The sequence below is a fragment of the Vulpes vulpes genome, chromosome X (genome assembly GCF_048418805.1).
Source record: "Vulpes vulpes isolate BD-2025 chromosome X, VulVul3, whole genome shotgun sequence".
Lineage (NCBI taxonomy): Eukaryota > Metazoa > Chordata > Mammalia > Carnivora > Canidae > Vulpes > Vulpes vulpes.
In genome coordinates, this window is record NC_132796.1 from 76,043,622 (window position 1) to 76,056,516 (window position 12,895).

Below are 12,895 nucleotides of genomic sequence, written 5' to 3' on the forward strand. Positions count from 1 at the left end.
AGAGATTGAGAGAGGCAGAGACACAGGAGGAGGGAGAAGCATGCTCCATGCCGGGAGCCCGCCGTGGGACTTGATCCGGGGAATCCAGGATCGCGCCCTGGGCCAAAGGCTGAGCCACCCAGGGATCCCCGCATATAAGATTTTTAAACAGCATGGCAGACTGTAACAAACTTGATAGTTTCATTAAAAAATGTTAATAATAGGGGTAGCCTGGGTTGCTCAGCGGTTTAGCGCTGCCTTCAGCCCCGGGCATGATCCTGGAGACCCGGCATCGAGTCCCACATCAGGCTCCCTGCATGGAGCCTGCTTCTTCCTCTGCCTGTCTCTGCCTCTCTCTCTCTCTCTGTCTCTCATAAATAAATAAATAAATAATTTTTTAAAATGCTAGGGGCCGCCCCGGTGGTGCAGCGGTTTGGCGCCGCCTGCAGCCCAGGGTGTGATCTGGGGACCTGGGATCGAGTCCTACATCGGGCTCCTTGCATGGAACCTGCTTCTCCCTCTACTTCTCTCTCTCTCTCTCTCTCTCTCTCTCTCTCTCTCTCTCTCTCTCTCCCCTCTGTGTGTGTGTGTGTATCTCTCATGAATAAATGCGTAAAATCTTTTAAAAAATGCTAATAATATCATTAGTTCAACCAAAAGATCTGCATTCTTTCATAGCCCACACTTTTTCTCCAAGGAAACCAGTTCTGATGGTAGAATGCTGAAATGTTAAGTTGAGGATTCCTCTCAAAAGCATCTCTGGAAACAAAGTTTTCTTATGGATGCATGGCTTTCCCTCAGGATATTGTATTTGCTTCATATTTTAATTGAATCATAGCTCTAATGTTGTGTGTGCATGTCAGAAGTTCACTGCACCATAGATCTGAGAAGTGTGGATGTAAATAAGTTGCTCTCAAGCAGTTGACTTGTGGAGAACCTGCCATAGAGACATTGTGTCTGGCAGGAGGACTGACCACACTGCCTAGGTTCTCAATTTCCTGAGCATCAGCTTGATCCTAGAAGTATGTGTTGCAACTTTTTTTTCTTACTATTGTCCCTGAGGAATAGAGAACTTTGAAAAAAAATCTACCTAGGGAAAAACCATGGATATTTACCAAAGGCTTGATGAAATAATGTAACTCAGACTATAGTATGTTCAACTTATGTACAAAGCAGTCCCTCTGCAAGCTTAACTAGCATATTTGACCAAATCCTGTGGAGGGTTTTAGAGTTATCATTTGTCTGCTCTCTGGGTTACTTTTTTTTTCTCTCTGGGTTACTTTGACCACAGTGGCTCCTTGCATCTCCTGACTTGCAGCCTATTGTCAAAGCACTCAGACTCCACTCTGTGCATACAGATTCTCCTTTATGTCCCTTTAGCAGAAATTGGCATAGGCCTCCCAATTCTCTTATGTTGCTAAGAGACAGCCTTAAGGAAATCTGAACCCAAATGTAGTATACATTCACAACTGCCAGTCTATTTCATACAACTGCATCCCAGATTTTACAATGACCCCAGAAGATGTCATCTGCAGGGATGTTAAAAGGAATTTGGTACGTGTAGTAGCATAAGCTGCAATTGTGCAAGTTTGGTTAGTTTTATCTACCAGTTTAAAGTCATTGCAACAAGCTGCTCTCTATAGGCTCTACCATGTCTACTCAGAGAAGTCAAGTAATCATTGGGAGGAGACCCAATGGAAATCATCATTAGGAAAGAACATCCTAATTTCTGACCCTCTGTTAAAGCTAATGGGAAGAGTTTGCAAAATAGCATAAGAGATAAAAAGGAGTATAGTCTTTGGTGGGTGTGAGCATTCTCAAAAGGCCAATCCAGCTCCATGTAGATGATTTCCTTTTAATTAATCTTACCAGAGTCTTAAAAATTAAAAAATAAAATAGCTTTCTAGTAAGGTATGTATTGCACAGTGCTAATAAAAAATGTCAGAGAAATTGAACTCGTCCTATTAAACAACAAAAATAGTTTCTACGCTTGCCTGCAGGATTATGAATTGGATCTGATTGTCAAAGGAGATTGCATGAATTTCATTGCAATTGCTTTGCCCCAATGGAGAGTAATTTTTTTATTATAAATCTCACTTTACAAATCTTCCTATAAATATCTAATGTTTTTTTTTTCCCCTTTGGCAATACCACAAAACATTTACCAAGTGTTTCATAATTCTTGCGCTGGAAAACATATTCGATTGATCTTAAGGTTTTTCAAACAAGCTTCTTAAAAATGAAAATAATTTTATTTACTTTAAATTCCTTAAAGGCTACCAGTTGTATATGGGTTTTGTTTGGTTTTAGTTTTGGTTTCTTCACTCCTACTTCCACCACTTTCTGACCTTCTGTTTTCATTTCTGTATCATAACACCCTCTCCTTGAATGAGTAAAATGTTCTTAACAAAGAAGGGAATGTGGTACATGTATGAAAAGACTTTATTCTTAAAATAAAGCCTGCCTACATATAAAGATCCCAAATAACCTTCTAATAACTAATCAACTAAAAATATGGAGCTGTTAATATGTAGTTTGTCCCCCAAATATAAACTATTGAAGTCTCATGCAGCCCAAGGCAAAATAATGTGCTCCATTTTGGTAACTTCCCACCATACTTTTTTAGTGCCTTGAAGCACCCCGTCTGCTCCGGCCTTCCTTACATTGAGCTAACACACACACACACACACACACACACACGCACGCACATCCCATCTCTTCCCCCATTCTTATCTTGTCTCATTAGAAGAAAGAACAGTGATCAATCACTTTGCTTTTGATTTAAGTAAGTTTCAAATCTTATGATGTATATGTGGATGTAGATTTTGTAAGTCATGAGGAGGCTTCAGTGGAAAAGTAAACTTCATAAGCAGCATAGTTTTACCTAGGAGTAGTCTTAATTGCCAGTTATCTGAAGGATGAATTTTAGAGGAATGATGACTCTACTATTCACAGTTCTAATTCCACAGTGGATCTTAGCCTTGACCTATGCATAAAATATTTAAAGCCTACCTAAGACATATTTGTTATATCTCTTCTTTTACTGAGCATACTCCAGATGCCCAGTCTCAAATATAATGTCCTATAAGCTACTCTAGACAAGAATCTACAGTTAGCAAATAATAATGATAATAATAAATACTAATAATTCCTCTTCATGTTTTATTTACTACACAGTAGATTGCAAAAGCATTTTGGCATCCTAAATTACACTGGGATCTTCATGATAGTCATCTGAGATAAATAGTATCAGTTTATTTGACAAAATAAAAAAATGGTTTAGAGACTGAGGAAAAGATGGTCCTGGGCAGTTTGTTTACAGTTCCAGTAGAGCTAGACTGAATTCATCAAAACATAACTAGCAAGAATCCCCAGTTGCACAGAATGTTTTGTTGTACTCCATATTTAGGATGTAGAGTCAAAACTTGTCCGGGACTGAAAGAATGAAAATCAGTCTGGACTAAGAATAAGCAGCCCTACTATTAATCAGCCTGGGAGGACAGACAGATAAAGCCAGCTTCGAAGTTAACAGAAAGCACTGTTTCTCCCAAGATCATGCAGCAATTGTAAAATGCCATAACGACCCCACCTCATTTAAGTGACTACTGCTTTCTTACCAGTGATGCCCTAGACCTGCTTTGCTATTTTCATATATTACTGGAAATACCCAATTGCTAAGTCATCCTTGCCTCCTGACAGTTCTCAACCCCTGGTCAATCTTCCCTTCCCCCAATCCTGCCTTAAAAGTCCCAACCAATCCAGAATTTATCAGGGCTTTCCTAGACTCTACTCAGAATCTTTTAGTGGAAATCCAAACATTACAAAAAATGCTTTCTTCCTACATTCAATTGAGGAATGATCCACAGTTACTCTGAAGTTTCCCATCCTCCATGCATTCAGTCAATAAATCTGATTTTGTCAGACTATAGGCTTGATTCTGATCACTAAGTCTTTAATAGGTACTGAAGATGACATTAAAAGAAATATTTTGTTTAAGAGGTTTTTTTTTTAAACATACTCCTATTCTTGATATTCTCAATCCTCATTCCTGGACAATGGTTACTCATACTCATAATAATAACTCAGAAACTGCAGTATACCTAGACATCACAAGCAGACTCAATTCGATTTAAGATGAATGGTAATTGGGATTAGATGTTTTATTTTATGTTAATTTAGGGGAATCAAAACTCTTCACTTTATTTCATGCTAGATTTTAAAAAAATGTCCAGATTCATTGAAGTATGAGTATAAAAATTGTGTATACTTAGGGTATATAATATAATGTTTTGGTATATGTATACGTTGCAAATCAAGCTAAACTATAATCAAACTAATTAATCTATTCACCGCCATACATAGTTACAATTTTGTGTGTGCGCATGGTGAAAACACTTGCAATTTACTCTCCTAGCAAATTTCAAGTATACAGTACACTTATTACTAACTATACTCATCATGCTATACGTTAGGTCTCTAGAAATATTCATTATATAACTGAATGACCAGCATCTCTCCATTTCTTCCTCCAGGTCCTGGTAACCATTATTCTATTCTGTTACTATGAGTTTGGTGTTTTTATATTCCACATATAAGTGACATAATATCATAAAGTATATTTAATTCACTGACTATTTCACTTTGCATATTATTCTTCAGGTTCCTTTATGTTGTTGCAAATGACAACTTTTCCTTATTTTTTAAGACTGAATAATACTCTATTGTATATATAAACCACTTTTTTTAAAACCATTCATCTATTGATGGACACAGGTTGTTTCCATATTTTGGCTATTACATAATGCTGCAATTAACATGAGAGTGAAAATATCTGAGATCCTGATTTCATTTCCTTTGCATTTATACCCAGAAGTGGGATTGCTAGATCATATCGTAGTTATATTTTTAATTTTTTGAGGAATATCTCGATTGTTGTCTATAGCAGCTGCACCAGTTAATATTCCAACCAACAGTGTACAGGGTTCTCTTTTATCCATATCCTGGTCAACAATTTTTATTTTTTGTCTTCCTGATAATAGGCAATCTAACAAGTGGGAGATGATATATCATTGTGATTTTGATTTGCATTTTCCTGATGATAGTGAAGTTGAACAACTTTTATATACCCGTTGGCCATTTATATGACTTTTTTGGAGAAATATTTATTCAGGTCCTTTGCCCATTTTTAATAAGGTTATTTGGGTTATTTGTTTTGTTTTGTTTTTATATTGTGTTGTAAGGGTTCCTTATATGTTTTAACTCATTATCAGATATATGGTTTGCAAATCTTTACTCCTATTCCCTAAGTTACCTTTCCACACTTTTTTTTTCCAGAGAGAGGAGTGGGGAGAGGAAAAAAAAGAGGGAGAAAAAGAATCTTAAACAGGCTCCATACCCACTGCATAGCCCAACACAGGGCTCTATCTCACAACCGTAAGATCATGACCTGAGCCCAAATCAAGTCAAATGCTTAACCAACTGAGCCACCCAGGCGCCCTTAACCACTCTTTTTTGATAGAATATAATTGACATACATTATATTAGTTTTAGGTGTACAACATAATGATTTTATTTTTGTACATATTGCAAAATGAGCACCACAATAAGTCTAGCGATATTTGTCACCATACATATTTACAGATATGTGTTTCTTCTAATGAGCAACTTTAAGATTTAATCTATTAGCAACTTTCAGATATGTAACACAGTATTATTAAATATACTTGCCATGTTGTACATTACATCCCCATCACTTATCTATTTTGTAATTAGACATTTGTACCTTTTAATTTCCTTCACCCATTTTGCCCACCCCTCAACCCCCTGCCTCTCTATCAATGTGATCTTTGTATCTATGAGCTTGTGGGGTTTTTATTTTTTTAGATTCCACATGTAAGTGAGATCACATGGTATTTTAGAAACTTTTTAGTTTGTTGCAATCCCACTTATCTTTCTTTTTTATCTGTTTGTTGTTTGTTTGTTTGTTTTCCTGTGCTTTTGGTATCATATATGAAAAATCATTGCCTAGGCCAATGTCAGAAAGTTTTTCCCTATGTTTTCTGCTAGTAGTTTTATGATTTTGATCTTATGTTTAGGTATTTAATCCTTTTTGGCTGGACTTTTGTATCTGATGTGAGATAAGGGTCCAATTTTATTCTTATGTATGTGGATATAAACTTTTCCCAATATTACTTATTGAAGAGACTATCCTTTCCCCATTGTGTATTTTTGACATGTTTTTGGAAGATCTATTGGTCATAGATTGTAGATTTATTTATGGTGTCTATACAGTTCTGTCTGTATGTCTGTTTTTATACTAAGCCATACTGTTTCGATAACGGTGGCTTTGTGATATAATTTGAAATCAGGAAGTGTGATACCTCCATCTTTGCTCTCCTTGTTCAAGATTAAATTGGCTATTTGAGGTCTTTTGTGGTTCCCTATATTTTAGTATATTTTTACTATTTCTGTAAAAAAACGCTATTGGAATTTTAATAGGCATTACACTGAATCTGTAGATCACTTTGGGTGGTGTAGACAGTTTAACAATCTTAATTCTTCCAATATATGAATACAGGACGTATTTCCATTTATCTGTTTTCTTTAATTTCTTTCATCAACATTTTATAATTTTCACTATACACATCATTCACCTCTGTGTTTAAGTTTATTCCCATGTATTTTATTATTTTTGTTGCCAATGGATGGAATTGTTTTCTTAATTTCCTTTTAGTGGCTTCTCTGGTTTCACCGAGCACTTTATGTGCTTTTATTATCTCTTCTCTCTTAGCATATCAATTGTACTCTTAAAAAATTTACTGGTAGTCCTACACTTTACAATATACATTTACAACTAATCTAAGTTCACTTTTAAATAATACTATACTGCTTCACAGATAGTGTAGGTACCTTATAACAGTAATTAATTTCACTTACACACAAATTATAATCACCAAATACATTGATGCTATTGTGTTTCAAATTTCTAACTTTATTAAGAATGATTCATAAATATAATTGTATATGTTTAAAGTGTACAATGTGATAATATATACCTTGTAGAATGATTATCAAGATCAAGGTAATTAATACATCCATCAGCTCACACAATTAATATAATTAACTCTTGTTTTAAATGCGATGAGAGGGATCCCTGTGTGGCTCAGTGGTTTAGCGCCTGCCTTCGACCCAGGGCATGATCCTGGAGTCCCAGGATTGAGTCCCACATCGGGGTCCCTGCATGGAGACTGCTTCTCCCTCTGCCTATGTCTCTGCCTCTTTCTCTCTCTCTCTCTCTCTCTCTCTCTGTGTGTGTCTCATGAATAAATAAATAAAATCTCTAGAAAAAATAAATGTGATAAGAATGTCTAAGATCTACTCTCAGCAAGTTTCATATATGCAATACCATATTGTTAACTATAGTCACTGTGCTGTGTAATAGTTCCTCAGAACTTGTTTTTCTTATAACTGCTATTGTTGTTATTGTTGTTCTAAACAGTTACATGCTAGATAAATTATGAATAGAAAAAATAAAATATTTTATCTTCATTCATTTCTTCTCTAACACTTTTTTTTTCATTTTATAGATCCAAATTTCTGACCTATATCATTTTCATTTTTTATGAAAAACTTTTAAGCTGCTTGTAAGACAGGCTTACTGGCAACAAGTTCCCTCATTTTTATTGGTCTGAGAAACTCTATTTCTCCTTCACTTTTGATGAATAATTTAAATGGATACAGTATTTTAGGTTGGTGGTCATTTTTTTCAACACTTCAAATATTTAACTCCACTATTCTTGCTTGCATGGCTTCTAAAGATAAGTCTAATATATTTTGTATTCTTGTTCTTGTATAGGTACTTATATTTCCTCTGCATCACTTCAAGATTTTCTCTTTGTTCTGATTTTCTGCAGTTACAATATGATATATCAAGGTGTGCATTTTTTAGTATTCATTCTGCTTAGTATCCTCTGAGCTTCCTGAAATCTGTGGTTTGGAGTCTTTCATTAATTTTGGAAAATTATCAGCTCTAATACTTTAAAAATTTCTAATTGTTTTTTCTCTCTTTCTTCTCATTTTGGTATTTCCATTATATGTATCTTATTATTTTTGTAATTATCCTTTAAGAGTTCCATATTTTATTCCATTTTTCATATCTTTTTCTCTTTACATTTTAGTTTAGGAGATTTCTATCGATGTATCTTCAAGATCACAATTTCTTCAGCTCTTTCATCACTGATGAGCCCATGAAAAGCATTCTTTATTTCTATTACTCTTATTGTGTTTTTATTTCTAGTATTTTCTTTTGATTCTTAGAGTTTCCATCTCTCTGGTTACATTACCCATCTGTTGATATATATTGTTCACTTTTCTCATGGATCCCTTAACATATTAAACATAGTTATTTTGCATTCCTAATCTGATCATTTCAAAATCTCTGCCATTTCTGAATATAGTTCTGATGTGTGCTTTGTCTCTTCAGACTGTGTTCTTTGGGTTTTGTTTGGGAGGGGCTTGGGGTGGTTATTCTTTCTTATTTTTTCTTTTTAACATGTTTTTGGTAATTCTGTTATTGCAAACCCATATTATGTATCAGATAAAAGGAACTGAGGTAAACAGACTTTCAGAGTGAGATTTTATGTTTGTGTTGTTAGGCTGTGCTTACTATTAGCTATAGTTGTAGGTGTAAGAGGATAAGATATCCTATAATATACTTGTTTATGTCTCTACTGTTTTCTTTGTGTTTTCCTAGAGACTGCTTCTTAAATAGGGTCTGAGCTTTGCAGTTCTTTCAGCTGAAAGCCCTTGTTATACAGGAGCCTGATTGCTGTGGTGGTAAGCATTCTATAATCCTATGATAAAGTCTCAGTCTTTTAGTGAGCCTGTGCCTCAGAGCTATGACCTTCACAACTGCTTCTCAGCTTTCCTCATCTTTTTTAAGTGAGACAAGAAAGTTTGAGGGGGGCTGGAGTTGGGTATTGTATTTCATTTCCCTCAGGTAGGCTAGGTTTGGTAAAATTCAAGTAGTTTAGGCTCTGATAAAAGAGTTTCCCTTTGGGGGAGGCCTTTGTTAAGAAGGGAATGCTCTGGGCTCATTTCAGGATAGTTGCTTTTTTAAATTCCCCTGACAGAAACATAGGGAAAATTTTCTGTGATCTTCCCCTAAGATCCTGGTAGGGCTCCTAGAAACAAACCTCTTGAAAATGTGGGTATCCCAAAGATTAGATTTCATGGAGTTTTTAAACTCTCAGACTTGTGTGTAGTGGCCCTATAGTGACTTATCAGTTATAGTTTGTTTCTACCTGTACTGGCTCTTGGTCCTTGTTTTCTGTTCCCACTATATTGTGATTCTCAGTATTTGCCTCCGTCTCAAGTTTCAGGGTGAGAGTTTGCCCTGTGACCTCAACTCTCTGATGGATCTAAGAATTGTTAATTTTAATTTTCTTCAGCTGTTTTTCTTATTGTAAGGATGAGTGACAACTTCCAAACTCTTTTTAGTATTAGTTTTTAAGAATAGGTCTTGACTAAATAAAATTTTTGAAGGTGGTGATTTCTGTCACCTGAACTTACTATTTTTTTTATTTTTCCAGTGTTTGCTGTTGCATATAACTTACCTTCGATGTTAATCCTTAGAATAAAATGCTTCTGAAGTTATTTGAAGTATATCCCAGGATCCCCTCATTTGTATCCTCCATTCCAAAACCAGTCTCTTTGGTGTCTTTCTTTCATATATTCTGCCAAAACCTGTTTCTGTCTTCCATCCAAAAAAACACTTCTTTATTCCTTTTGTCTAGGAAGATTTTTCTCAAGCCTTTACTTTTTAATGTAGTCAAAATAGTCTCTCCCTTCTTTGAAACCTCTTTGTAAGCATGGCTGTACCACTCTTCTTCACTTCATTATGTCTATATTTTTTCAACTTGTAGATCTTGTCACTTGTTTAAATTTTACTGCTTACTGGGAGCAGGGACCTGGTATTTTTTTAAAGAGAGAGAGAGAGAGGGCATGCATGTGCACATACACAAATGGGACAAAGGGCAGAGGAAAAGGAGAGGGAGAGAGAAAATCTTAAGCAAGCTCCACTCCCAGCACAGATCCCAATGCAGGGCTCAACCTCATGACCCTGAGATCTGAGGGTTCAGACCCTTGCACATCTGCAAAGAGGGGCCTGGTGGCACCTGCAGCAGGTGAGGGGAGGCCAGAGCCCCGACCTGCCCAGGCCCCTAGCTGAACACACACCTTGACCTCAAGACTCTTTCAGCAGCTGCCGGTCAGATCCTTGCCTCTGCGTGTGATTAGCTCAGTGTGTGTCTCTGAAATCTCCCCCTTTCCCTAGGACAGAGCAAGTTCCCCAACAATGACCTAGTCCACATTAAAGGGAACTAACAATGGGAAGGAAACTTCCAGCTGAATGAATAGGAAACTTATCTGCTCGTGTGGGGGGGAAATAAAGCTTTTAAACTATACAACGGAGAAGGCAAAAAAAAAAATGAACCAAAATCAAGAGTCAGACACTTAACTGACTGAGCCACCCAGGAACCCCAGGAACCTGGTTTTAATGTTTATATTTATCTTACACCAAATGTCTAGCCCAGAGCCAGGCACTTAGTAGAGGATTGACACAGAATCATTGTTAGGTTGTTATATACATGTATATATCAGTATTTGCTAGGAAATTATGATTGCTCTACTAAGTGATTTGTGGATAAAAACATCAGCTGACTCTAATTCCCATAAAGCAAGTCACTTCTAGATTTTCAAGAGTGATAATGAAGACACCTCATATATATTAATAGATGGACGAAGGATCATTTTTCAATTCCTCCCTTCAGATTCTTTCTGCAGCCTGTGAGGAGCTGTTTTTGGAAACTGCATTAGAAATTAAGAGGGGAAAGGCTTGGTCTGGAAGGACAGGATCAGCTTTCTGCTTCATGCTTGGCAGAGGCTGTGGCTGCCCTGTACATGAAGCTTTAAATCAAACTTAATTTGTGGTGTTTAAGCAGCTTCTGGTACTAAAGGGACTTTTTCCATTGCAGGTTACACAGAACTAAAATAATTGAGTGTAGTGGGATTTACCCATAACAGGGAGAAAATGGAGAAAGTAAAATTCAATATAAACCCTGAAGACAGCAAATTCCCATTTTTCCTTGGTTAGGTATATGTTGAGAGAGGAAAATTCTAACTTTATCCAGGAAGAGGAAAGTTAATAGAAAGACTACCAATAGAATGTGGTTAAGAAAATTCTTACATTTGTCTAGTTCAGCAATGGTACATTAATGTAAAGGGCAAGAGACTTACTCAAGTTACAAATGCCAGTATTATCAACTCCCAGATATGTGTATCATTGGGAGGGTTCAGAAACAGAGCTTTTTAAAAGCATGTGTATTTTGGAATATAATCTGGGCTTCAGATTTCACTGTGGGAGACTCTCAGATTCTAGGAACTCTGCTCCACCAACCCAACTTTAAGCCTTTTTTCTCTCAAAGTGGAACCAGAAGAGATTGGGCCGACTGAATTTTAAATATCAACAAATATCAATTTAATATTTTTGTAGGGACGCCTGGGTGGCTCATCGGTTGAGCATCTACCTTTGGCTCAGGGCATGATCCCGGAGTCCGGGGATCGAGTCTCACATCGGGCTTCCAGCATGGAGCTTGCATCTCCCTCCGCCTATGTCTCTACCTCTCTTTCTCTCTCTCTCTGTGCCTCTCACAAATAAATAAATAAAATCTTTAAAAATATATTTTTGTAGGAGACAAAATGTAAACAATCTAAATTTGATAATGAAATGTTGATGTTTAGTTACATTCCTTTAAATGTGTACAGCGCTATTTACCTTTTAAATTACTTTAACCCATTTTACCCTCACAACAAATTTAAGTAGGGTAGGTATTTTTCCCAACTTAAAGCTGAGTTATATTAAGGCACCATTGACTTAATGACTTTGTAAAGATCCAGCTCGAACTTGTAAATTGGAGGCCTATACTTAGAACCCAAATTTCTCTGAGCATAGCTGTCTTTTCCAACTTTATGCTAAATGCCAGTAAATCAGAGGGTTCTTCTCTGCATTCATAATCAGGTGTCCAAAAAGGATATGAGAATTAACTCCAGTGCTCCAAATTTCTATCTTGCAACACATGTGTTTAGGAACCTCATCCCAGGGGTGCCTGGATGGCTCAGTCAGTTAAATACATACGTATATACATACATACATACATATATACATACATACATGCATGCATACATACATACATACATATCTTTTTTAAAAAGCAGGAGACAGAAAAGTCAGCAGGATACCCACTTTCACCTCAGTCAGGAGTCAGCTGTCCATTGGTGAGAATTTAACTCTGAAGAAACAGGAAGCACACTCCTAGGATAGGTTCCTGGCAACTCATTTCCTCTGTAAAGAACACCTATTCCTGACCATCCACGACCCTTTGCAACTTCACTTGAGAAAGCAAAAAGCAGGACTATGAGAAAATGTCACATAGGACAGGGTTTTCCCTGTGATGGGAGAAAGGAGAAAGACAAACAGGGAGCAGTGTCTGGAAAAGGCAAGGCCATGACAGAGGGCTAGCATCATTGGCAGGTTAGGGCACAGAGCGTATGCCTTCATTGGACAAATGCAGGAGGAAAGTAAAGAATAGACTTCTCATGGATATTTGGGGATAGAAATACACTAACCACTTTCAGTTTACTTCTTATAAGGCAACCATTTTCAAGGCTCATTTCTTTACCTTTTGACCCTCTGTTGTCAAAACTCTAACCTCTAATACAAACACTACATCTATTGATTTTGTCCCTTCATGGCATGGTGCAAAAGCCTAATCTGTTTTCATAAATTCAGCTTAGAACATGGAGCCCAATGTTTCCTCCCTTTTGCCACACAAATCATGTCAGCTTCATTTATCAAAGC

The 12,895-nt window shown here is 36.6% G+C and overlaps 1 protein-coding gene across 1 annotated transcript in view; it reads left to right on the forward strand.

Moving 5' to 3' along the window:
- IL1RAPL2 (interleukin 1 receptor accessory protein like 2) overlaps positions 1-12,895 on the forward strand; it is a 1,296,043-nt gene that overhangs the window by 1,248,447 nt on the left and 34,701 nt on the right. The window lies entirely within an intron of this gene.